General features: G+C 36.5%; 1 long non-coding RNA gene and 1 pseudogene across 1 annotated transcript; both read left to right on the forward strand.

The window, feature by feature from the left end:
• Positions 1 to 686: 686 nt before the first annotated feature.
• Positions 687 to 2,333, forward strand: LOC143540096 (F-box/kelch-repeat protein At1g23390-like; annotated as a pseudogene).
• An 18,232-nt stretch (positions 2,334 to 20,565) lies between these two features.
• On the forward strand, positions 20,566 to 22,011 carry LOC143540049 (uncharacterized). The gene is made up of 5 exons (XR_013136535.1): positions 20,566 to 20,655; positions 21,282 to 21,337; positions 21,428 to 21,496; positions 21,581 to 21,679; positions 21,776 to 22,011. It is a non-coding gene; the product is annotated as an uncharacterized LOC143540049 (long non-coding RNA).
• Positions 22,012 to 25,693: the final 3,682 nt, after the last annotated feature.

Genomic DNA, 25,693 nt, shown 5'->3' on the forward strand with positions numbered 1-25,693 from the left:
TTCGTCATTGGCTCGACGTTATGGAGCATGAATCAAGAGAATGCGATGAATAGTGATTCAAGTTTATGTCAATATTACATGCACGTGATCTTATCTCTTATTTATCAGGTATCGTTTTATTTGAATAAGAGGACTAGCTCTTGGTTGTTAATTTAGTCCGAGTCTTTAGATTATACGCTTGCTTTCTTTTGTATATATGTAAGAGAATGATGTTTCTATGATGATATTCCTTATTAATTGTGGTTACAAGGAGAATGGTCTGGTTACAAAACAAGGTAAACAATAAATAAAGGATTCCTAACAACTCTATCCAAAATCCATTTAATTAAGAACACTTGACTAAGTGCTCAATTATTTATTTGAATTTAAGCATGCAAGACTCGTGATCCATTAGTTTAAATTTTATTCAACACTCGCCCACTACACCAGCACACCTAACAAATTATTTATATGTGCATATATAACGACTAATAAGGACCCTACACCATTTAATCATAATTTTAAGTAACCAATGTAATTTTAAACAATCAATTAGATTGCTATCAAAACATAATTTACCCCAAAAGTCTATCAAGCCACCTCATTTTTTTTCTTGTGATATAATATAAAAGAGTCAGTAAAAGAGCAGTTCTCTAACAGTACTCCGATGACTTTCTTCATAAAAGGTCACCAGTTTAAAAAATATCATGCGCAAGCTAAGAGGTAATTTTACCAATTACCATAATGAGTCTTCAAACAGTGAGTTTCTCCTGGAATTGATAGCGGGTCGGGTCACCGACGCTGTTTGCGATCTCGGACATAAATGGTTTTTTTGCTCGTTGATGTACACAGGTAGAGATGCACAAAAAGCCTGTTCCGGGCCCAAACCTACCCTACCCGTGGGTACAGGTCGGGCTTTGGGTTTCCCCCCAAAACTGTACCCGGAACCTGTTTCACCAAGACTCGGTCAAAACCAGACCCAACCTACCCGAAAAGAAAACCTGGTCAAATACCCGACTATACCTAGAACCGATTACTATCAGGTTTCGGTTCATAAAAAAATATCCGGTTTATGCACCTCTATATCCAGGTGGCAGAACTTTATTGGTCATTTAAAATAATATAAAAAAGAGTTGTTTATCCAATATAAAAAGAGGTGTTTGCATACCTTTTTTCATCAATCACACTTCACAAAATTATTTCCAAAGATAGAAACCATCCATGGGGATATGCTAGAGGCCATACTCTCTCACGTGCCAATCATCCACTTAATCCCAGCATCACGTGTCTCCAAAACATAGACCGCCGGTGTCTCATCCACTCTCCGTACATCCACCACCACCAAACCATGGCTAATCCTACACACACAAAACCGTAACCACCCGAACCGGACCGCCACACACGCATACGAACCGGACTCAAACTCATGGATCCAAATCCACTCTCCGGATCTCAACCACATCGACTCCACACTCCGATCATCTCACTCTAACCTCCTCTACATGCTCACGTCATCAAAGCTGTTATTATCATTCGATCCACTCCATCTGACGTGGCACCACGCGGTGGCGCCAAAAGTTTCACGGATTGATCCGGTCGTCGCCGTCGTCGGTCCGCGCGTGGTTGTTGCCGGCGGCGCGTTTGATTTTGAAGATGATCCACTCGCCGTTGAGGTTTACGACCTCCGGTCACGTAATTGGATCAACTCGGATCCAATGCCGGAGTTTTTTTAACGGATCGGCTTCGTCCACGTGGCTTTCCGTTGCTTCCGATAATAATAATAATAATAATAATAATAATAATGTTTATATAATGGAGAAGATTTCAGGTGTGACATACTGTTTCAATGTGAATAATAATATTTGGTCCGGACCGTACGATTTACGTCCTGATGGAAGCGTTTATTATTCGGTTATCGGATTCTGTAACGGGAGGTTGATGGTGAATGGAATATTAGGTCAACCTGAGGAAGTTGATGGCGTTAAAATATACGAAGTGAATTGTGATAATTTTGAGTGTGATGAGATAGGAGAGATGCCGGAGGATATTGTTGAGAGTTTGAGGAGTTTGAATTCGGTTATTTAGTATGTCGACGTGGCAATGGCGGGAAATATGGTTTATATGTGTGCTGGTGAAGAGGTGGTTATTGTGTGTGAGTTTGGTGAGGGTGGTGGGTGTAGGTGGCGGAGTGTGGTGAATACGGTGGCTGGTGGTGGTGTGGGGAAAGTGGTTGTGACGTGCTCGATGGTGGGGATGGAAGAGTTGGAACGGGCTATGCGGGTGGAGAAGAGGAGGTTTGTGGTGAAACGGTGAAAAGTTGTGGTGAAGATGTATGTTGTGGTTTAACTAAAATGTTAAAACGTTATGTTATATCACTGTCACGTAGATAATGGATTTTAATAAGTACATATGTTGTAGAATAGCTAAAAGGTAAATAAAAGAAGTTTATTGGTCCCAAGTATTTCATTTTTGCCGGCGCTGGTCCCAACTATCACTTTAACTGCCAACGGTCCCAACTTTCACACATGTGTCTGCCACCAGTCCACGACTAACCGAGTACTAACTCCGTTATATTTTAGCTGACGTTTCCATCCTACGTGTTAAAAAACGTTGACGTGGCTGCCTGCGTGTATATTAATAACAAAAACCCATCTCCTCCTGTATATTAATAACAAAAAACCCTAAACCCAAATCGATATCTCCAATCGATCGACGATCAAGAACAACCCCAAATTAAAACTCTAATTCAATAATTGAATCGATCGAACAGGTTACAAAATCTGTTGTGGGCATAAAATTACATACATGAGGAGACGAAATCACTTCAATTTCACTCACCCAATGACCCAAATGGTTGCCGTCACAGGTTGCGGCGGAGGAAACAGAAGGTCAGACGAAAGTCAACTCTCCATACTGGAGTTAATAATCGCAGCTTTCCGGAAATCAATGGCGGCGTGTCGGGTTGATGATCGGATGGACGAATCGAAACCTAAGTTCCGTTAAATGGAAATTGGTTGGCCGACAGACGTCCAACATTTGACTCACGTTACATTCGACCGGTTTCATGGGTTCCTAGGACTTCCGGTTGAGTTCCAGGTTGAAATCCCGTCTCGTGTTCCCAGTGCAAGGTATGTATGTATGTAATTTTATTTATTTGGGGGTTTTTAGTAAGAAATTAATGATATTATTATTTGTTTATGTATTTTTGTTATTAATATACACGCAGACAGCCACGTCAACGTTTTTTAACACGTAGGATGGACACGTTAGCTAAAACATAACGGAGTTAGTACTCGGTTAGTCGTGGACTGGTGGCAGACACATGTGTGAAAGTTGGGACCGTTGGCAGTTAAAGTGATAGTGGGGACCAGCGCTGGCAAAAATGAAATATTTGGGACCAATAAAAACCAATAGTCCAAAAAAATTAAATGTGTATATGTATGTGATTGATGGAGGGTACTAGACCCCGCCTCTTCTTCGCGTTGAAGAGCGCTAATGTGGTAACACCTCCCTTCTTAACGCCTTCCTTTAACTTGTGCGACGCGGTGGTTAACTAAGTTTTGACTTGTGACTTGCGACTGGTGACTTGTGAGGTGACATGGGGCTCCATTCCATGTGAAATAGTGTTTCTACCAATTATATGCATGGTTTTCCTATATACATTTTAAATATTATATGAAAATGAGAGAGAGATGAAAATAGTCTTAACAGTCATTTTAAATATTATAATTGTATAACTTTTAGTTGGTTTTTCTAGTAAACAAACTAGTGTTTTAGGTATATTTTCACGAGCTCTTTTATTAATGGTTTTTTTAATGTCATTTTCAATGTAGTGTGAGTTTTTCAATTGATACTCAAGTTTAAATCTCATTTACAATAATTTGGAGGGGACATTGATGGCTCAATGAAAGAATACTGAGATCTTTTTGAGCTCCAGTTCGAGCATGAGAACGTCCGATTTTACAACACCAATGGGTCTTCGGGCGGATGAGTTTTCCCTGAAACTGGAGATAACCTAGAGGCGCTTAAGACTCCTTGCGGCTGGGTTGGGCCAGTTGGTAGTGGCATTTTGCCATGGAGTCACTCCGTACGAAGTACCTAGACTATTCTCTGTTTGTTGGTCATTTAAATAAACGGCTTATTTTTATCTTTTTTTAACCTTCTATTAAAATATGTTTGGTCTACATAGGTTTTGAAATGAACGTTCCGTGTGATACTAATATTTTTTATGTTAAGTTCTTTTTTTTTATAAATATGTTTGGTCTAACTTAAACAAATATTTTAATATAATAACTACGAAGAACGCGCCAGATAGATGTTGTTAACAGTCGTACTCGTATGATTTATCGAATCATGCGATGTGTCTGCGAGTCGAGCAAAATTTGGTCGGTGCCGGCTTACGAAACCAGAAGTAACACCCCCCCTTCCCAAATTGTAATGCAAATATATAACATATTAACATAACAAAATGCGGGTTGCGGTTACGGACCGATGACACTTTAGTTGGTATCTGGTTATAACGCCGAAAATAACGCAAAACATAAATTCGTCCACACCTAAATACAACAATTTAACATATTTAAAATACAAAAAAATGCGACGAACAAAAAAACGTGCACGTTGTAGTTGCGAACTAATACGAGATCGTTGATTCGGGATTCGAAGGACAAAAAAAGTGATAAAAAATACCCAACATGAATTCGGTCGAAATCGACATTGTTGGCACTAAATCGTACTCAGAAAACCATGAATTGTCGTGGCACGAATTCGGTTGGTATTAGGTTACGACATCGAAATTAAAGCAATAAGTTAATTCGTCCACACTCAAAATACAACAAATTAATTATTTAAATACAAAATACAGTGGCGAAAACCATAAATTACACGCGTTGTGGCAACGACCTAACATGAATTCCTCCATAATCGATGGATAAAAAGAAAAGAAAAAAAAGAAAGCTCGCGGAAAAAAAAACCCTTAGGTTGCAACCACGAGCTTATGCGAATTTAACTGGAATAATTTGATGACATCAACAGTAAAAAAAATGTGTTTTACGGCAACAAACTGCACGAATTTACAAAAAAAAATGCGACCAACCACGTGAGTCTCTGTGAAACAATCATGTGATTGTGTCGCCAAACCTCTTAATTATTATAGTAATAATAATACATAAATGAACTTTATTGTATTCGATTATACTTTTGTAGTGTGTTTTTGATTTCTTAAATATGGCCATTTTGGTTGTTCAACTTTCAACATGGAAAATAAGTGAGCTTACAAACTTAAAAACAAGTAACAGGGCTTTTCATCACTCGTCTTGTAACACCCGATCAAAGGCGGAACATGCCAGGGTGCAATGTGATTGGACAAATACACAAGACAATATTTAATCAACTGATTTTATTTCAACAAATCAATAAACAACACATCTCGTCCACACAAACAAGTTGAATACAAGTAGCAATTATGTTGTTCGTTTTACTAATATCCTAATAATCTTGGTAACGTTTTCATCAAGTCCTCGAGTCAACAAAAGTCAAACCTGTAACATTTAATAAAATAAAGTTTGTTAACACAAAGGTTGGTGAGCAATTCATAAGTTTGAGCATATAAGTATATAGTAATAAAAAGCCACAAAACTTGTATACAAAACGATAAATAAAAGCAACAACTTGGATAAATTGACAATCGCTAATAGAATTACGTTAGCGCCACCTAGCTACAAGGGGTTGCCAAGTAGTCTAGAATTTAATAGAATATCGTTAATTGCATTACGTTAACGACACCTTGCTACAAGGGGATGCCAAGTAGTCTAGGATTTATAGATTCAACCAACCGAAAGCGATAAACACATAGACATATAGCATTGAACACCAAATCAAGCAAGTATTTAAGTAATGTATACAATCACGTTTGTGGGTTTAAGATTCAAGTAAATAAAGCATTTAGTTTGATAAGTATGAAATGTCACCCCAAAACGGAAGATGGAAAAAGGGGTATGAAAGTACTCACCTCGATTGATGAATTGTGAACTAATTAATGATGGACATGTAGAAAGCTTGTGAACAAAACGAACGAATCCGACTTGAAACGATAAACACCTTAGCTAAAAATAAATAATGTAATATATTAATGAACTTGAAACCATGATGAAACTATATTGAAACATTGAACGAGAAGGTTCGGTTGTAAATCGGATTACCGGTTAGTTTGTTAAAGATTTGGGACTCGTACTTAATTGATGATTTAAAATAAAATAGTATTATTTTATTAGGCTTTTAAATGACTAAACCAATATTAAATAGAAACGAGACGGGTTTTAAATCAAAGGTTCGGTTTTATAAGAATGAATTGATATTAAAGCTTATAATAATATTATTAATAATAAGGATAGAAATGATAATAATGATTTTAGTATAAGTTATATATATATATATATATATAAGATAAAGACAATAATAATAATACATAATAATAATACTACCAGTTAAGAATTGTTGTTAAAACTTTTTTCATATTACTTAGTGTATATTGGATTCGTAAACTTTTTTCAAAGCTTAAGGAACGAATTGATGTAGGCTGTTCAGACCCATCTATGAGACAAGTTTTGGTTGAAAAAATTTTCTAAGTCTCATGGAGTTGGATTGATATAGGAACTCACCCCTTATATAGGTTCATTTAACCCTTGAACCTATGGAGCGATGTGGCATGGGAGCTCATCCCCTTACATGGCCCTTGCCATGGAGTTTCTTGCTAGGTTCTCAACCTGATTATAGGATAGTAAAGACAAGTTATGATAAGAACTTTATCATTCATTCAAGAGGTTGTTGTTTACAAAAAGGAGAATTATACATCTCTTGAGATACATTTTAAGACTTTGACTAGGCATGGAACCTTTTAAGAGTTTTGCCGTTCCAGTGTCTTGGAAGCTTTTTGTCTTCTATGTCGGCCAGCTTGTAGGATCCACCCTTGTGAGCTTCAAGGATTGTATATGGTCCTTCCCACTTTGGGCCAAGCTTTCCTTGATTTTCTTTCTTGTTGGTCTCATTGTTTCGGAGTATAAGATCTCCCAGCCTGAAACGTTCATGTTTAACTCTTGCATTGTAATAAGTTTCCATTTTTTGCTTGTACTTAGCCTCTTGTATTGCGGCTTGATCACGAATTTCTTCAAGGAGTTGCAAATTTAACATGGTCTCATTGTTGTTTGATTCGAGATCCATGTTGAGTGCTCTTTGAGTCACAACTCCGACTTCTGCTGCTTCCGATCCGAACACTAGGCTGTAAGGCGTTCGTTTGTGGCTTGTCTTTTTGGTTGTTCTTATTGCCGATAGAACATTTGGGAGTTCTTTAAGCCAATTTGTTGTTATGCCTTCCCAGCCTTTCTTTGATTCCTTCCACGATGGTTCTATTTGTTCTTTCAACTTGGCCGTTGGATTGTGGGTATGCAACTGAGCTGAATACTTGGGTGATTCTAAATTCCTTGCACTATGTGCTAAAAGGCTTCTCAGCAAATTGTTTCCCATTATCCGTGACCAACACTCCTGGAAACCCATAGCGACAAATGATGCTTTCTCGCACGAAGTCGATGACTTGTTTGCCCGTTATTTTTGCAAGTGGTTTGACTTCAGGCCACTTGGTGGAAGTAGTCGACAACTATTAGCAAAATTTTACCCACCCTTGGCTGGTGGAAATGGGCCAACGATATCCATCCCCCACTTGTGAAATGGCCAAGCCGACTAGATCGTGCTTAGGGATTTTTGGGACAGGTGCATGAATTTGACAAGCTTCACATTTCTTGAGTTGTTCTGTTGCATCTCGGTGCATTGTGGGCCAGAAGTATCCGAGGTTCATCAATTTTGCAACCACCGTTCTTGGCCCAAAATGAGCTCTACATATCCCCTCGTGAACCTCTTTGATCAGATATTGCCTTTGTTCAGGGCCCACGCATCTTAGTAGTGGTGCAAGGTAAGATTTCTTAAAAAGGTTTTCCCCTTGCAACACATACTGTCGGGACTTGATTCGAACCCTTTCAGCCTCTGTCTGGTCCTGAGGTAACTCACCATTTTTGAGGAACTTTTCTATGTGAGTCATCCAATTGGGACCTTCTTCAGTGATTACATCTTAAACCTCCAATTCTTGAATTGAAGGAGTTTTCAACACTTCCACCAGTACTTTCTTGGTGAGGTGTGCAAATGTGAGGGATGCCAGTTTGCTCAGGGCATTGGCTCTTTTGTTTTGTGATCTTGGGACTTGCTTGATAGTGCACTCCTGAAACGTGTTCATCAACTCTTTTGCCTTTTCACGATACTTCTTCATGTTCGGCTCTTTTGTTACATAGCTATCATTGACTTGACTTGAAACAAGCAACGAGTCTGTGAAGACTTCTAGCTTTTGGATCTTCATCTCTTTGGCAATTTTAAGACCAGCGATCAATGCTTCATATTCAGCTTCGTTGTTGGTGGTCTGAAATTCAAGTCGGAGAGCATATGTAAATTCTAACCCTTCGAGGTTGATTAAAATAAGCCCAGTTCCTGACCCTTCAATGTTGGAAGCTCCATCGGTAAAAAGCTTCTAGGATTTAGGGTCAGAAGGTTCAGTGGCAGTTGTATGTATTTCAGGAACGACTTCCTTCGGGATTTCTACAATGAAATCTGCCAAGACTGGGCTTTGATAGCTTTTCTTGGGACATAGGTGATGTTATGTTCACCTAGTTCTACAGCCCATTTGGCCAATCGGCCTGAATTTTCTGGTTTTTCAAGCACACTCTTGATGGGTTGGTCAGTGACCACTTGTATAGGGTGCGCTTGAAAGTACCTTTGAAGCCTTCTGGCCGTTTGAATTAAGGCCAGAGCAAGTTTTTTCAAAGGAGGATATTTGATCTCTGCCAATTTTAGCGTTAACTAACGAAATAAACGGGTACATGAACTTTGTCTCGTTCGATGGTTAGAACCGCGCTTAATGCTTCTTCAGCGACTGAGAGACAGACAGAGATCAGTTCTCCTGTTTCAGGGGCTGCAATAGCAGGAAGTGAAGCCAAGTGTTGCTTCATTTGACTGAAGGCTTCTTCCGTCCACCTGAAATCTTTTTATTAGTGCAACCCTTTAGTGTTTTGAAAAAGGGTAGGGATTTCTCAGCGAGCTTGAAGGTAAAACGCTTCAAGGATGCAAGCCTTCCATTCAGACTTTCCACTTCTTTTTTGCTTTGTGGGGATTTGGTTTCAAGAACAGCCCGGACTTTGTTGGGATTGGCTTTTATGATTTGTTTCCCCACGATGTGTCCCAAAAACTTGCCTTCTTCAAACCCGAATGAACATTTTCCAGGATTGAGTTTCATGTTGATCTTTCTCAGGTTTTGGAAGGTTTCTTGTATGTCATCGAGCGTTTGATGCACGGTCTTGCTTTTGATTACCATATCATCGACATAAGCTTCCAGGTTTCTGCTAATTTGGCCGGCAAATGCTTTGTCGATCAAACGCTGGTAGGCTGCCCCAATATTTCGTAGGCTAAAAGGCATCTTTTGATAACAAAAAATACCCTTATCTGTGTGGAATGCAGTTTTTTCTTCATCTTCCACTTTCATGAGAATTTGATGATAAACCTTGTAAGCGTCAAGAAAACACTTAAAGGGATGGCCGGTTATAGAGTCGACCTTGAGGTCCATCTCGGGTAAGGGATAGAAATCTTTCGGGCATGCTTTGTTCAAGTCTTTGAAGTCGATGCACATCCTCCAAGACTTGTCAGGCTTTCGAACCATGACTGGATTGGCCACCCAATATTGATACTTGACCTCACGTAGGATCCCAGCTATGACAAGCTTTTTAACCTCTTGGCATGCTGCCAAGCTTCGTTCAGGAGCTAGGCTTCGTTTCTTTTGGACAACAGGCTTGACATCGGGAGGTATTTTTAGCTCATGCTCCGCAATGCTTCGAGGGATGCCTGTCATGTCTTCCGGGCACCAAGCAAAGACATCGCTATAGTGTATCAACAACTTTGGAAAGGCTTGTGTTTAACCGTACCTTTTGTTCAGGATACTTGGGGTTTATGATCAAGCCTTGTTCCTCGTCTTCGCTTTTTGAACTTTCCCCTTCAACCGTGTAAACCTCTTGGGTAGGTTGAAGGGTTGTAATTCCCCTGTCGGTGGGAAACTTTACAGCACATTGACCAACCGAGACAACCATGTTGAACACACATTGTCCTGGCCTTCCTATGATTACATCATAGTTGGAAGGTATGTTGATAACCACAAAAGTCAGTGGTTTGGTTTTCTTCATCTTGCCTTCACTAAAACAGACATCAAGGGTTAGTTGGTCCAAAGGCTTCAAGGGTATATCGGCGATACCTTTTATAGATGACACGGAGGGTTGAAGCCTTGAACGCTCTTCCTTACTTAGCCGGTTGAAGAACCTTTCATACATGATCTCTGTGGCCGCCCATGTGTCGATGTAGGCTTTGTTTGTTTTGAGTGTTCCCACGTTCGCTTCTACCATCAAAGGGTTTGAGAGTAACTTACCTTAAGGTGGTGGGAAGCAGACGCATTGAAGCTCCCAAGCCTTTAAGCGTTGTCGTTTGTGGGGAACACCTTCGTCTATATTCACCATATTCACTTCTTTGCTTTTTCTTTCTGCCATCTTGTCTTTGACCCCTTTCACCAAATGGGCCAATTCTCCAGACTTAACAGCTTCCTCAATTCTTCTCTTGAGTTGAAATCAATCATTTGTGTGGTGACCTTTTTCTTCGTGGAACTCACAGAACTGGGTGGAGCTTTCTTTTTTCTTGCTTTTGGGCAAGGGTCGAGGAGGTCGGAAGCTATGTTTCACTTCTTCAGTGGCAAGGATTTCTTGAGGGGTTTGGTTAGATCCGTGAAGTTCACAGTCTTTTCCCTGCTTGGAAGGTTCCGACCTTCAGGCCTTCGTTGATCTGAGCTTCTTGGATATCTATCATAGGGACTGAAGTTCCCTCTTTTTCGATTGCCTCACCAAACAGAAGCTCTTTTCCTTTGAAATCAACGGCCTCTTCGCCTCGGATATGAGCTTCAGCTCGTTCGAGAGCTTCTTCAAGCGTTTTAGGCAGACACTTGTTAAAGTCCCTTGTGAGGTATTTGGAGGTGATGCCGTTCATGAAGCCTGCCACCCTCATTTTTTCGTCGGACCTCACATATGTCAACCCTTCTTTCTTGTACCTTTCGATGAAATCTCGAAGGCTCTCATCATCGTTTTGTTTTATCTGAAAAATGACCGTGGCATCCTTGACGTACCTCCTTTGTTGTGAAAAGTTGGCCAAGAATCCTTTGCTCAGATCATCGAAGTTTCGAACTCTTTGGGCAAGAAGGTCGTTGAACCATTCCTGGCTGATCTGACAAGTGTTTGCATGAATATTAAACAACATTCAGCGTGGGACCACTTTTCAATTCTGGCAGCACCGGTAAAGACTTGGAGGTGGTCCTCGGGATCCTCGGTCCCACCATATGTTTTTATATGGGGTGGCATCTTGATTTTTGTTTGAGAGTCATAATCGGCAATTTGTTGAGAGAAACATGATAGGTTACCGGGCTTGTAAGGTTTCACAAGGTCTTCTTCTATCCTTGTAGCGAGATTATGACTCGTCGTTCCTTGGTGAGTACCCAGCGCTTGGTTGATGAGCTGGGTCTAAGGGAAGTGTGCCATCATTTGAGCCATCATCTGAGGCATGAAGTTAAAACCTTGAAGGCTTTCAGGGGTTGCTGCTGTTTGGTTTGTTCCCATGGGAGTGCTTATTGTTGCACTTCGAGCCAAGGGCAAGACCGTCATGGCCTGCTCCCATGTAGTGGCTGTAGGAGGAACACTTGAAGCTGGTGACTGCCATATTTGGTCGAGAGTGGTATCGTGCCCAAGGGGTTGTGAAGTGAACAAGGGGAAAGCCGTTGGGCTTGGTCTCCATAGGTATAAGTTGATGGGTTAAAAGGTTGGCAGATTACACTTGGACCAGCTTCTAAATGAGAAGCAGCCGGTCGTGAGCTGGTTAGAGGGGAAGGTGGACGTCCGAGTGACAGTGAGGGCTCCGGATCGTCATACTCCAGCCTTATTCTTATCCCTTTTCTCTTTCTTGGCTCACGTGTTGGTTAAAAAGATGTCTTAGTTGCAAGAAATGTCGTGATACCCCTTCCAGCGTCAAGTCGACACGCTCCGGGGTGTTCGTGAATCCCACATGAGGAGAAGGAACTCCGGATCGTGAAGGGGTTGGAGTTAGAAAAGGTGAAAACTCGAGGAACAAAGGTTCTGTTGGAGTTCCTCCCGGTGTGGAAAAAGGTGTAGTTGCGGCTGAAATTTGTTGGCCGGCGCTCGGTGTCGCCGTTCTTGACACTTGGTCAACTTCTTCGGGAGATTCACTTTCCGACATGATGAATTTGATGAAAATGGAGCAACCCTACTGGTCTTTAAGATTAAATAAGCGGCGTAGACCCATAGTGGGCGCCAACTTGTTGCTACAACAATTATAAGACCAATGATAGTGAATGGACATGTTAGGCTAACAGGCTTCAAGGGTTCTGGTTAACCTAATGCAGGTCGTGGTGTCTCTCTATGTTTTCAAAACGTAGAGAGAGGTTCACTAGTTTGTTGTTATTTGTTATAGTTCACCGGAGATCCAAGACCGAGGTGTTTGAGACCGGTTTTTGGATGAAGTTCTTGGTGAAGCTATGATGTTTGTGAAGTAAGAAAGAAACAAGCAAAGTGCAGGTTTCTCCAATCTGGTGTGTTTTTGTTTATGGCTGGATCATCCTTTTATAGAGGGAGAGATGCAAGCTTTTTGTCTAGTGGGTAAGGGTTGACCTTTTATGGGTGGGAAGCTTTTGACTGTTGGTTAACGATTAAAATAATATTACTTTTTCTGAGCATGTCCCTTGTTCAGAGGGAGCAGTGATTTGACGTGGTACTGTTGCACGTGCTTACTGTTCACGTACTTGTTTACATAAATTAGGCGGGAAACGAACCTTTTAATCTTCTAAACTTTTTAGCGTTAATGTGTGAAAGCCATTTTATCAATTTCTTGGGCTACCCCCGTCATCAATAACTTTCAGTGGTACCGAAAATACCTGAAATTTTAACCCATTCACATGTCAACCTATTAGCGAGAAGTGTTTGTGAATTTGCTTGTTGTAAAAGGGACACTGCAAAAAGATTCATTCTTATTTTAACTACCCAGCTGTCACATTTGCCATGTGCCACTTCTTCACTATTGAGAGCGCATTACATCCATTTTCGGTCCTTTTTGAGGCTTTGTCTTAATTCGAGATTCCTCCAGCTTGGATCGGTTCCTAATTATTTTGCCAAGGATTTTACTTCGAAACTAAAGTGGGGTAATCTGTATAATGTGTGGAACTATGTGAAGGTTAATATAATCTTGAATGACAATATAGTAAAACTCGTCCTTTGCGTTTGCATGATTTTTCATTGGATGTCATTTAGCGTTAAAAATGTCAGAAAACATCCTTTACATTTCAAAACACTATCACATTGTATCCTTTAGTACCAACCCAGTTAGTTTTTCTCGTTAAATTTGGTTGTATGCAAGATACATGAGGGTAGTTTTGTAAAGTTACACATTTATTTAATAATTGAAATTAAACAGAAATGTATCTTAACTCCCTCTTATCCATCTCTCTCTTTCTCCCTCTCTCTCACCGATCGTCCACCATCTCCAAACTCAAACCCTAGATTTATCTTCCACAACCACTAGCTACCATAAACAAATGATGTTTTCTAATGTTTTTAACGCTAAAGAGCATCTAGTTAAATATCATGCAAACGTAAAGAACGAGTTTTGATATTTTGTTAATCTTGAGTGTTTTATAAGTGAAGCTTTGGTTTTGTGGTTAACATTATATAAGTTTTTGTACGGTTAATAAATTTTTTTCAAAATAATCATTTACTTGGGATGCCCAAGGAAGCAACACGGAGTGTGTCATAATCATTGGTGTTGGTCTAGTTTTTTCGATTTTAAGGTAAGAACATTGGTTTAGTTATGTTGCATAAAACATAATTACTTTACGTTGCATAGAAGGAACTTACCAAAAAAAAACCTCAGTACTTGATAAAGCTACCCCTAGCTTTAATTGTGACCCATTTTAAACCTTGTTAATAAAAACTTTCAATTGTAATCTTAATCATTAAAACCTTACCCTAGGGCTGGCATATCGTGTATACCTGTACACGATAAGACACGAACACGAACACGAAATGTGTATACCTGTAGACGACACGAAAACTTATCGTGTATCTGTAACCCAAACACGAACACGAACCTGTTACTACCTGGTATACACGATAAGACACGATAATACACGATAATGGACAACGACGAGGGCTGAAGATTGCCGGAGAGGGCTGAAGATGGCCGAAGAGTGATGAACTGATGATCAACTGATGGCCTGCGACAGGTAATGGACAGCGGCGGGAGATGGATGATGGCCGGCGACGGGAGATGGATGATGGCCGACGATGGGATGATGGTTGGGGACAGAATGATGGTCGGCGACGGGCTGAACTCTGAAGATGTAATGGCTGAGAGTGAGAGGCATGGACTGTGGAGGCTGAGAAGTGATAAAGTGAGAATGGAATTTAGGGTTAGGGCTTAGGATATAATATAACTATTTATATTATATATATTTTTTTAATTTTAAAAATAATCAGGTATTAACATGTATCTAACAGGTAAACAAATATTTTACCTGTTAAGACACGAAAATTAACAGGTAATTTCGTGTCTACCTGTTTAGTACACGAAACATGTTAAGGCCTTACCTGTTACCTGTTAAGGTCGTGTAGGTACGTGTCGTGTATTCGTGTCTCGTGTATAAATTGCCAGCCCTACCTTACGCACTACTTTTAAGGCAAAGTTATATGAAACCTTTTACAACTTCAGTTATAAAATATGCAGGTTCAATTGTTAGCTTTAAAAGAAAATAAAAAAAAAACCCCAAAATACCCTTGAATGCAAAAAAGTTAAATGTTGTTGTTGGACTACCTTTTGGTCAAATGATAACTACAAAACATGCGTTTTGTTATCATAGATCGACCAAAATTGCCTGCTTTAACTACACGCCCTCTTCAAATCGGTTTATCTCGTAGATCCTTAATAGTCTAATAACTTTGATATAAAAAAGGGGTAACTTTATAGAACAGTAATCGAGTTTCAAAAATGTTTCAATCAAATCACTAATTTTTATATTTTATTTAAATTATAGGTTTCAACTTTTATAGAATAATAACCGAGTTTCAAAAGTGTTCCAACTAAGTCACTCAAATTTAAAAAGTGTTTCATTCAAGTTACTAAGAGCATCTACAACAAGCTCCATCTCCCTAGGTCCGGATCTACGTGACGGACAAGAAACTCAAGACAAATAAAATTCACCATTTTGGAGAGATTTTTGAGAGGAAAGTTTGCTCATGCAAACTTGAAACAAAACTTGGGTGGCTTCACTCTCTCTGTCTCTCTCTCTCACATACACACACACATTATATGTATAACTTTAATAATTTTTAATATGTTTATAGAGGTTTGTTATTATGAAAAAAAGTATAGTTTTTAAAAAAAGTTTGGAATATGGTGTGACGACAATGTGACGATTTGTGAAGATTTGTTGTTGTGAATGCTCTAACTTTCATATTTTATTTAAATTATAGGTTTCAACTTTCTTTTTTTCTTTTAACATGGCATTTTATTATCCTTTCTTTTATGTCGATGTGGAGTAGTAATTTTTATGCCTTGAACTTTGTATACCAGATCCTTTATTTTTATAACCACACTTGAAGGTAGATTCTGAAGTGGCAGCCATTAACTTCATCAATAAAACTTGTGGAATTCAAGCTATTGCCTTTGTTTTAAGGACAAACATGTCTTTTACCAACTTTAACACAGAGTATAACTAATCATTTTTGTAACAATAAAAATCTAAATATTTGAATCCACGTATCTTTCATACCATTCGTATTAGCATTTAAATCATCAAGCCCATTTTAGATTATTGAGAACTCAAATCGACCAATTCATAAGTAAACGCTTCTCTTTACGGACTGAAGATAGGGGAATATGGCATCTACATGTGACTCGTAATGCTTTGAAAAGATCAAACTGATCCGATTTCTACTTTTTTTCTCAAGTTGAATGGATGCTACTTTAGTAAACTTGGCATGATATTATCATGAACGAATTTAATATGCGACGTAGTGACACCGACAATAAAACATTATATCTTAAATTTGTACCCGACATATACCATATGTATTTTCAGACAGTAACATAGTAAGATAAAAAAACAAGTAGGTTTTTAACATGATTTGAATCAGGATATTGCATTTACATATTAATATATTAAACTGAAAAGTAGTGATTACATCGAAACAGAAGGCAAGCGGGCAACAAGCCGCGTCGCTACCCATTTTTGAATTGCAAAACCCAATCTTTTAAAAACTACACTGACAATCAATAAGCAACTTGTACATCATTTAGCAACACTTATACATGAGTTACAAATTATAGTATGACCAAATCAACACCTTGATGCAATAGCCATGTGAGTTGGTGTTTGGCAGAGAAGATCAAGTAGCTTCCTTTCTCTTTGAAAAGTTAGATGTAATTATATCTTCCCCAAAATTATCATAGGTAGGATCTATGACAATTTTTTTTAGTCCGACAGCATTGTCTATGACATATACAGCAAGCTCAAGGTCACGGATTCGGCCATAATATCCATTAATCTCCACAAGCTTAAGGTGTTTTTGACCTTTCGGGAGCGACAACTCGTCTTACTTTCCTCCTCCATTTTAGAGGTGATAACCATAGCAACTGCAAAAACAAAATAACCACTTTATGGTCTAGTACTTGTAGTGCGTTTAATTTAAAGATATTGACATGTATAGCACAAGTACTTACATATATTGAAAAAGTCTCCAATCTATGACATGCCTGAGCTATTGACATGAACTCTTGTAGACAATTATCTTCTTCAGCTCCCACTGCCAGCTTTAGCTTCTTCACATTTGGAAATTTGAGAATGGCATTAACATCTAAAGTTTTCTGAAAAAACATGAAAATATTCCCCATTTGTGTATAACTAACCATTGGCAGTGTACTGGGAAGAAGCTGGTTAACGGAAGTTCAAGCCGCAACATCCAAATGATATAGATGTCCTCCTCGTTGGCTCCGCCCCCGCTTCTGCCCCCATCGCTGAGACATACATCGAATGGCAGCCATCAAATAGTCCCACAAAGGCGGAATCTGAATACATGAATCACGAGTCAGGTGGCTTTAACAGAAAATTCGTTGAAGCCCCCATTCACCTGAATCACGGGTCAGGTGGCATTGACAAGGGCTTCAACGAGTGTGTAGTCAGCGTCCAGCCAACACTTGTAGCTTCAACAACAACATACAGTCTAAGATAATGGTTTTGTCTTATATTATTTAATGATTAACTCTTAATGTTTGATAGTTTTTTTCTCTAGAGCACTACTAATAGTGTGTATACTCAATAGTTTGTTTGACAAATAAGATATGCAGTGGAGTAGACTTTAGTTATAATCATTACTTTTACTCTAATATTATTTGTGGGCCGAACAAAATAAAGCCAACACAACAAACGAAATTGAAGCTTGTTTATGCACTTTCGCAACTTGTTACTTAACCTAAAGCCCGATTTAAATCGACCTGGTATAACTCGGCTCAATAAACCCTAGAACCATTGAAAATCAGAAGAACCCGACTTGATAAACCCAAAACCCGATAAAGCCCACATATATACTAATAAGGAGTTGAATTAAAATCTCATAATTCTAAACGTTAATATTACCATATGCATTAAATTACCTTCTATGAACGATCAACATGTTATAACCGCTTATGTGTTCTTCACTTCCCTGCATCATGAAATCAATAAGAAGTAAGCCTGCTATATTGGTGAAAGAATCGAAAGCTTACAATAAAATCAAAACATATTTCTCTCACAATAATAATCCCAAACAAGATTAGAAAAAAATGCATGTAACGAAACAAGAATTAAAGATTGTTTACCCTGGGATGATGTTTCTTTTCCTCTATCATTGTCAATGAATAGTTACCATTTAGGGTTGCAGACGACAACGGTGGCGGCTTAGTGTTATTGAATTTACGAATTGAGATTTAGGTTAATGATTTGGCGTGGAGTGTGGTGTGATATATAATAGTTTATGTTATGGGCCACTAATGAAAATTGGTTAACATGTTGGGCCTAAATGGCCTGTTGACACCAAAATGAATGCTAAAATATACGGAAAGTTAATAAGCACGACACAGAGATTTGAATCAAGATCAAGAGGGCCATAGTGTGGAATACTTCTAATAAATAATAACATATTTGATCAAATAAGTAAATTACATAATAATGTCCCATTACATGTATATATTTTTTAATGTGGCTCAAAAATTTTGAGGACAAGGCCCTTACTTATATTCAAATAAAATTAAAAACTATAAGGTGCCTATGAAAGAAGAGTAACGGTTTGGTTATAACAAGACATAAATTAATGTCTCAAGTTTGGTGAAGTTAAACGCTTGGCTTTCTTTGGATCAAGAATAGATTGTGGAGGCTTAGGTGGTCATGGGAGGATTAGTGCGGGTTTCGGGTGCGCGAGGGCGTGTTGTAAAGTGGGTTGTTTTCCATTGCTAGTTTATATTTTGTATAATGCTCATTTGTGTTTTGTTGTTTTGGTGGCGTTGCTTGTTTGGTAGGTATAGCTTTTTGCTAGCGTGTCAAATTAATGAATTTTTTTTGGTTGTTAAAAAAATTACACACTCAATGTAAGTTAGTGCCCGTGATATTGTTAACTAAAAGAATTTGATATTTAACGTAACTAGCTAAAACACCGAGTGTGTTGCGCCGGGCAGATGGCGTAATCAATAATAAAATAAATTTGTCAACATCCAGATATTAAAATTTAACAAATTGAAAAAAAACTGCATGTTGTAGTGCCAAACCAACATAAATTCGGTCGGTATTAAGTTACATCATCGAAACTAAACCAAAAAAATAAATTCACTAACAAAACCCGCAGGGAACAAAAAAAAAAAGACATATGTGTGTTTCGTCTATGAACCGACACAAATTCTATCGATATCAACGATACAGAAACTAAATCATATTATATACATCAAATATCACATCTTAATTAGCATAAACTAAAAAATGTAAAAAAAAAAACAAACAAATAAAGCAGAGTGCAGTTATAATAGATACAAGCAACAACCAATATTGCCATATAAATTGCCGTTAAAAATGAAATATACATTATAAATATAAAAAAAAGGATTCTATAAAAGCAACAACTAATATTATATATATATATTTAAAATGCATTCAGGGATCCTCTCACAAATTCTACTGTAGCTCAGCTGTACAATTCGTTAAGCTGATTATACAAACACTTTAAACAGCTTTTGTGAGATAAGGTTACTGCCACGTGTTCACATACGTGCCACATATCCCTTTCCGTACTTTTACACCTCTCTTCTCATCACCATTCAAACACTTTATTCACCAGAAGCAGGTATCACTCCATGCGATTAAGGGCTGTGATAATACTTTGTATTTAGGGCTATAGAATTCATGATTTTTTAGCCATTGACAAGGTGAATCCCAAATTGAATTTTTGTGATTTAGGGCTCTTAGGTTTAATTAGTCTGTGTCTTAAATGCTTGCTTCAGTTTTGGATTAACTGTATTCACCCATGTGCCTGGGAGGGATATAGATTAATTGTTAAAATCTATGTAAACTTTGTAGATTAATGATACTTCTGATTATATAGTATCCAACCATATTTTGAACAAAGATGTATACACTTTATTATTTGAAAATGTAATCATATGCTTTATCAAAGAGGGTATTATTATTCATACAATTTTGCATTGACCAGAAAAGGCAATTGCTAAAAAGGTTTGAAACATGGGAAAACATGTCTCCCAAGGTTTGATAATTTTGACTGTTTATTATTGGTTTTATTGTTTGATGTTCTCAAGACGTTCGATTAAGTTCAGGTTGGTTTTGCAATTTATATCAGGAACGGACATTCTTCAAGAATGTTACGTCGCCTTTCTTCCACACCGATATAAATCTGTCAAGTTGTATCACTATTGCTACATCTTTTTTCCCAATTCAGTTGTTGAGGTTTTTATGAATTATGGTAATTATCTTTTGTTTAGCTAATTTTGACGTTAGCTAATTTTGACGTTATTTTACTAATCTCGGGTGGGCAAAAGTAAAATTGCACTAATTTTGACGTTATTTTACTAATCTCGTGAAAATAACGTTAAAAGTGGCGGAAGGTTAATCAGGCATCATGTGGTGGCGTTGATAGCCGAAAGACAAGGGCACATGCACCAATCAGCCGGTGTCCCGATGATTGAGTGCTATGTGCCTTATGTCCAAAGCTTGATGCAAAATTACTATCGAGCCGGGGGTCTCACCGGAAGCAGCCTCTCTATCCCTATGGGATAGAGGTAAGGCTGTCTACATCTTACCCTCCTCAGACCCTACCATAGCATTGCTATTGGTGGGATATACTGAGTACGATGATGATGATGATGATGATGATCTTTTGTTTAGCTAGGAAATTTACAAGGAGTTATTGGCCACCACAACAGTTTCTATTTTATCCATTTCTCTACATTTTAATGGTAACTGATTCGTATCTCTTCTCAATTTGAGCGTTTATACTTATGTGAAATGTTGCATATGTGTTTGCATTGTTTGCTATATGTGTGAAAATGATGAATATAAAGGCAGACTTTCTAAATAGAAATTGTATTGGCGGTGGTGATAATAAACGAAATGAAATTTTACAACTTGCTGTGTGTGTTCTGATTTAATGGTTACATCATGCCAAATACTCTTTTGTCCTATTTTATTTTTCTGATCAAATCCAAGATGTTAAGATAACTTAGATATTGTTTTACTTATTCATACACATGTTCTTGGGACAGAATTGGCTATATTTGATGACGGGGATTAGATGTTGATGCTCTAAGGATGTTTCAAAAGCAGCTATCCCCTTGATATGACAGGTAACGATTTCTTTAAGCCTTTGCGCTTGAAATTCAAAGATTAGTTCAGTTATTCGAATTAGGGTAGATTTTGTGTGATTATGTGTTGCGGATTTAAATTGAAAGTCTTGCATTTGAAATTGGAAGCCCATATTAATTTACGTTTGATTCATACTGTTTTGAATCATTTAAATGTGAAGTATATGTTTGTTACAACACTACTGAGTTCTATTTGGCCTCTTGAATTTAATATTTTTTAGGATAAAAACAATAGATGCAGTTGTGATAACTCATTCTCATGTTGATGAAAATCAAGGTCTCATTATTAAACTTTTTTTTGTTATTAGTTTTACTTTGACACTGATATAAATGATTTCTGATTGAAGTTAGTTGGTATACCTTTTAGGGTTGGATGACCTTTGTCAACATTATTCAACCATATGTTCTTATTTTTGAAGCTGAGCATGATTTTGAGGTGCAAAGTTAGTGTTTTTTCTAATAATGAACTTATTATATAAATAAACATAATGACAATAAGTTGTTTTATTAACCATTGTAGGTGATTAAAAACAGACACTTTATTGGTTTGGTATTTGTGTTGCAATTTGATACCATGCATGACAAACTGTTTCACTGAACTGGCCAATATCCACATATGGTAACTTTTCAATTTACTATGTGTTTAGTTTATATTGCTTCATACATTGACAATTCGAGCTCAAAATTTCAACTTGAGGAATCGTATTTTCTGCAGTAGGTGTCTCTCCACCATCTGTTTAGGTAGCAGTGAAAGTATTGTCACGAATGATTTAACTTGAGTCAACGACCACTTCCCATAATGACAAGGTTAACAAATCTCGCTTCTCCATTAGTTTGTTTCGAATTCATTGTTATAATTAGTTTCAAATTTAATAGATTTTGATTTGTATAGTTGTAAGTTTTCAAACAGTTTTGATTATTTATATATAGTCAAATGGTGTTATCATTGATCAGTAGTAGCAATGGCCAGGGTACTTTGTATATAACACGCACCGAACATGTTAACAACTCGGTCCGCAGCAACGCGCGGGTACGATTGCTAGTTACTATATAATTTGCCGTTAAAAAGAAAAAAAACGCATTATAATAAATAACAAAAAGGGATTGGTAAGAAATTTAGAGAAGACGGAGCTAATTATGAAGACTTGAACTTGGGTGCCAAACTCCCTTCAAACTTAACTCTTCAAACTTAACTAATACAACAAACACCACTAGATTATCACATAATATTGGTTTATAATTTAAAAAAATTACCTAAAAGCACAAAATAGTTTAGTTACTTAAAACTAAAGTTTATGGCACAGAACATTGCTTTTTATCGGATCTTGCAAGAAGTGATATTACAGCGAAAAGTGCGAGAAGTGAAGATGTAACTCCATTAATCTCTAATTTCAATCTTTTTTTTATGATGTTACCTGTATGTATGTAGGTTGGTTGTATTTATGTCTTATCTACACATATTCAAACCTACCTACACACATTCAAACCTACCTACACACATACAAACGTACCGAGCCACATTCAAACCTACGTACCTACACACATACAAACATACATACACATATACAAAAATACGTACCTACACACGTACGTACGTACATACGCACCTACACAATAAGAAAGGGAATGAAATTAGGGATTAATGGAGTTACACCTTCACTTCTCGCACTCCCCACTATAAAAAAACTTCTGAAATGATCCAATACCTATAAATATATATATACATATATATATATGTGTGTGTGTGTAGGTGCGTATGTACGTGTGTAGATACGCATGTATATGTGTGTAGGTAGGTTTGAATGTGTGTAGCTAAGACATAAATACAACCAACCTACATACATGTAGGTAACATCATAAGAAATGGAGTGAAATTAGGGATTGATGGAGTTACATCTTCACTTCTCGCAATTCTCGCTGTAATATCACTTATATATATATATATATATATATATATAGGATCAGGATCATGAGAGAACTTTTTTGAAATTGAGAACTATGAGAACCATTTTGGACCACAAAAAATACAAAAATAAAAAAAGGTATATAAAAAAAGTATAAAATAAAAATACACAAAAATGAAAAAAAGTAAAAAAAAATCAAAATTCTTATTTTAACATCCGGTTTCATAAAAAAAACTCGGTTTAGCTAAATTATATACACATATGTATAATATATACATATATGTACATTTACATGTTTTTATACACATATGTATAATTTAAGATAAATGATATTGTACATATGTGTATATTACGTATCTAAAGACTATATAAAATTATACATACATGTATAATACGACGTTTTTAATGAAATCGGAATGAAATATAAGAGTTTTAGTTTTTTTACTTTTTTAAAATTTTTGTTATTTTTTGTTTTAAGATTTTTTTAAATATTTTTTTAAAGGTGTTTAGTGATTCAAAATGGTTTTCAAATTTCTCAATTTGCAAATGGTTCTCTTAGGATCCTTACCATATATATATATATATATATGTTTAAGTTCATGAAAGAAGTCATTTTATTGCGAGAAGTGTGAGAAATCAATCCAACCAATTAGAATTTTTCTTTTTCTTTTTCTATTTAATTAAATGTATGGGCATAATGTGAAATGTTGTAATTTTTATATATGGTAACTCTTAATACTATTAATAGTTTCAACTTTATTTTCTTATTAATTTATCTATTTGTTATCTAAGTAACAAATAAAATCATTAACATTGTTTTGGTTTCATGCGTACATAATTTGTATCAGATTGGTTTACCTTTACTTTCCGTTTTATTATAAATTTATTTTTAGTTAAACATAAAAAAATGGTTTAAAATATATATACAATATTTAAAATTAAAAATGGTTACATTATATCAATTATTATGATCACATATCAATATCAACTTTTTTTCTCAAAATACGAAACACATTGTTGTACATTCATTTTGTATGTATGTTTTATTGAATCATAAGATTATAATAATGATTAAAATTCACATCCGTTTACTCACGTTTGTGAAGAATCTTTATTTTTAAATATAAATTTATGATTAAACCACCAAGTACTAAATATAAATATGGGTTCACGATTACAAGATTGACAAAGTGTAATAACTGCAAATAACTAACGTAAAAACATTCACCTACATTTAACAGATTACAACCTACACATGAAATCAACCACTAAATAACATATCAGTACACAACCAACATATGCCTACACAATTTTTTAACAGCCTACACAATATATATGTATTTAGAGAACGAGATTAACATATACCTACACAAACTTTTAAAAACCTACACAACGAATATGTATCAGCCTATACAACTAAAAATTTCTACACAAATTTTGGTTGTTAAATCCAGTTGTAGTTATTAGTTGTTTTTTTTTTTCTGTTTCTTCTTTGTAATAACTATGTAATATGTTAAAATAAAAAATATGTGTATGATGGGTGGTTGTGTAGGAAAAATTGTTTCTTCTGTGCAAGTTAATAAACCAATTATAATACATATATTTGTATTGTGTTAGAGATTCCTTTAATAGTTTTGTTAACGGTCACATCACATGTCTTTAATCATACATAAATCATGAGTTTACCCGCACACATATTTACCAATTAAGTGTAGGATTTTATCCGGTTCGTGTAGGATAGTATTTTCATTTTGGTTGTAAAACTTAAGTATTTTTATTTGTACATTATTATAAAAGTTATTTGATATTTGGGCATGTGGAAACCATCTATGAACTTGTTGTGAGATGGAAACCGAACCAATCCGATTTTTACTCACTTAAGACACGAAAGTGTGTTTTTAGCTATCAAGACTTCTATATTTCTTTAAAAATAGTTTACAAATTGATTTTAATTATTTTCTTAAGTACTTGGGAATGTTGGATCCAACTTGATCTCATAACAAAGTTTGGACCGACAAAACCAAACACTCGCTTAACGTGCGTTGTTAGTTCTAAAACAATAGAACTACATACTTGGTTAAGTGTAAATATATTTTTATGAGTTATCTCATAACATTTATTATTTTGGAAACTTGACTTTGGGTTTGACTAATTATCAAGACCCGAACCAACAACCCGAACACTCGTTAAAAACTCGTTTTAGTATCTATATTCCGAATGGACTTGCATTCTTGTATTTTTACCCACCTTATTACTTAACATAGGTTGAGTAAATATTAAAGTTAGATACTTTAACCCGGTTTCGAGCAAACTTACATTTTTAAAGGATTATTATTATAATTTCTTAAATAGTTACATTTTAAACCTTTAACTTTAATTGTTTACATTACTTAACATTTATTTTATCCTAAAGACTTCCAAGACAACTTTCCTATTACAAGACTTGTTTTAGTTTAGGCTTCGTTCGTTAAACCCCGACATACCCGTTAAACTCTAAATCAACCATCTTTTTAGTTTATTACTTGAAGGTGAGTACTTTCATACCCCGTTTTCCATATTTCGTATTGGGGTGACATTTCATACTATTCAACTAAACGCTTTATACTTGAATCTTAACCCACAAACGTTATTATATACTTTACATAAATAATTTCTCGATTTAGTGTTCTATGATTATATGCCTATGTGTTTATCGTTTTGGTTGGTGGAACTATAAAATCCTAGTCTAT

Source organism: Bidens hawaiensis, unplaced genomic scaffold, assembly GCF_021521415.1.
Source record: "Bidens hawaiensis isolate Kalapana, Puna unplaced genomic scaffold, B.hawaiensis_p1.1 tig00012136_1, whole genome shotgun sequence".
In the NCBI taxonomy this organism is placed as follows: Eukaryota; Viridiplantae; Streptophyta; class Magnoliopsida; order Asterales; family Asteraceae; genus Bidens; species Bidens hawaiensis.